The 2571-nt window shown below is 38.7% G+C and overlaps 1 protein-coding gene across 1 annotated transcript in view; it reads left to right on the top strand.

The window, feature by feature from the left end:
* Positions 1-2571, top strand: part of LOC106871800 (lysozyme) — a 140295-nt gene that overhangs the window by 42336 nt on the left and 95388 nt on the right. The gene's annotated exons all lie outside the window — the stretch shown is intronic.

The raw sequence follows: 2571 nt of genomic DNA, 5'->3' as shown, positions 1-2571 counted from the left end.
ATATCTATATACCAGGGAGGGATAAAGGCAAAATACACGTTTTTACACATTTTTTTTCACGCTTTTTTTACACTTTTTTTCTGTATTTTGCTTTTAGCCCTGTTTTTTCTTGGGCATGTGCATATATTGACGTGTGTATGAACCTTTTTTGTGCGCGTGTGTATGGGTGCGAGCGTGGTGTGCGCGTGTGTATGGGACCGAGCGTGGTGCGCGCGTGTGTGTGTGTGGGCGTGGATGTGGGTATATATATATATATATGGTGAATGTGTGGGTGAGCATGTGTGTGCTTCAAGCGAGGGTAGATGTGTATATACATATATGCGCATGTACGTGGGTGTGCGGGCGCGCATGTGTATGTATGGATTGGTGCGCTTATGCGAATACTATGGCTGTAAAATTCTTCACTCTCACCCACCTTCTAAGTGAAGGTTATTGAGATGGCTCTCTTTGAGGATGAAGAAAGGGATATGGTGTGGATGATCAATAAGGAAATCCTCAATAAATTGGATCTATGATTTTTGGACAGTGGTAGAAAGGCTGGCGACTTGTACGTTGAGCAAAAATGTTGGAACGATCGCAGTGGCTGATTTCGACTGTTTTGGGAATTTGCTTCTCAATGGTAGCAATGTATGTATGTATGTATGTATGTATGTATGTGTGTATATTACTTTACACTTTGCCACGAAACATATTGAATACTTGTTGAAGACCCTGGGTAATACCGTAATAAAAACACACAAATACACACAATGGTGTGAGTAAAATACTCTGACTTCACCCCAGTGTTTGGAAATACTGAAAAATGCTGAATAGTAAAATAACTTTTAAAAATAACATTAATAACCTAGTCATTGGAGCGTAAAGTTGAAATTTCGATAGCAGATTTTAATTTCGATCACTTTAGAATAAACTTTTCATTAAACACTCGGTGGTCAATCTCCGTCGTTTCCATAAATTTTCTATATATACATTCCAAAATTATTGGTTAGTTTCCCGTTAGCGTTTATCTGTAAAAGTAAATTAGATAGTAATCGGCACAATATATATTATGCTTCGAAATATTTACTCCATCTCTTTGCGCTCTGAGTTCAAATCTAAGATTTACCTTGCATTTCGGATTCTATAAAATGTAACAAACACGAGTGTTGTAGTAGCGGGATTGTAAGGGAATATAAGCCAGATGCTTTGCGATTTTTTGTGTTGCACTTTCTTTCTAATGAGTCCAAATTCAGCTATAGCATATTCGGTAGCCATGATAAAACTCCGAGTTTCGGATGCCGGGGTGGGAGCCCACGCCAACATCTCTTCAGTTATCCGGCCATTGAAAATTCCTGTGAAAAATGAGACTACCGATACAGAGGGTGCTTTCGATGTGAGCATGGGGTCATATGATGGAGCAGGCATATGCGAACTTATTGGATTATTCCTACTAGATACGTTGGGCAAGACTTTTCCTGACGTACACTTCGCAATTTACAAAGATGATGCCCTAGCTTTACCCGCTAATACCAATGGACCAGCACAGGATCGGTTCAGGAAGAATATTATCCATTTGATGAAAACCTTCGGTCTCAGCATAACTACAGATACCAACCTGGCGGTTGTCAATTACCTAGATGTGTCCCTAGATCTGAATAAGAATATTTATAAGAATATTTATAGGAAGCCCAAAGATAGGCATAGTTACATCAATGTAGGTTCCTGCCATCCCCCTATAGTGTTTAAAAATTTAGTTAAAAACATTAGTAAAATAATCTCTAGCCTCTCCTCTGATAGGGACACTTTTAATAGGGTTGCCCCAGTATAATAAAGCTCTAAAAGATAGTAGTTTTAATGAAGAAATAACCTATAAACCTGCCACTAGTCCAGTAACAAAGAGAAGAAAGCATAGGAATAGGAAAAGCATCTGGTTCACACACCCCTACACACCCGAAGTGATCTTTAATATAGGCAAGTACTTCTTGGCCCTGATAGACAGGCACTTTCCAGTTAACCATAATTATAGAAAGATCTTCAACAGACATAACTTAAAAATCAGTTTCAGCTCAACTGCTAATTTTAAAAACATAATCGTACACAGCACACAAAAGCCGCAATATGAAGGCAGCTGTTCATGCAGAGATAAAAACTTGTGCCCGATAAATGGAGCTTGCATGTCCGAAACCATCATTCATGAAGCCACCGTGAACTCTGTATCCACTAAGGACACAGTTTCGACGAAGATGTACGTGGTCCTCACGAAGGGTAATTTCAAGGCCAGATTCAATAATCACACTTTGAGTTTCAAGCACTGGGACAAAAGAAAAACTACCAAATTATCCAGTCATCTATGGTCTTTAAAAGATAAAGGTGTCAGTTACAATTCCCATAGGTCATTTTTCACAGAAATTTTCAATGGCCGGATAACTGAAGAGATGTTGGCGTGGGCTTCCACCCCGGCATCCGAAACTCGGAATTTTATCATGGCTACCGAATAAATGTCACATATTTTTACAAATAGATTCCTCTATTTACATAATATCGAGGTCTCTTTTTTCTTTTGTTGTCCTTCCTATCAATATATATGTATAT

The sequence above is a fragment of the Octopus bimaculoides genome, chromosome 1 (genome assembly GCF_001194135.2).
Source record: "Octopus bimaculoides isolate UCB-OBI-ISO-001 chromosome 1, ASM119413v2, whole genome shotgun sequence".
In the NCBI taxonomy this organism is placed as follows: domain Eukaryota; kingdom Metazoa; phylum Mollusca; class Cephalopoda; order Octopoda; family Octopodidae; genus Octopus; species Octopus bimaculoides.
This window is presented reverse-complemented; position numbering and strand designations above follow the sequence as displayed.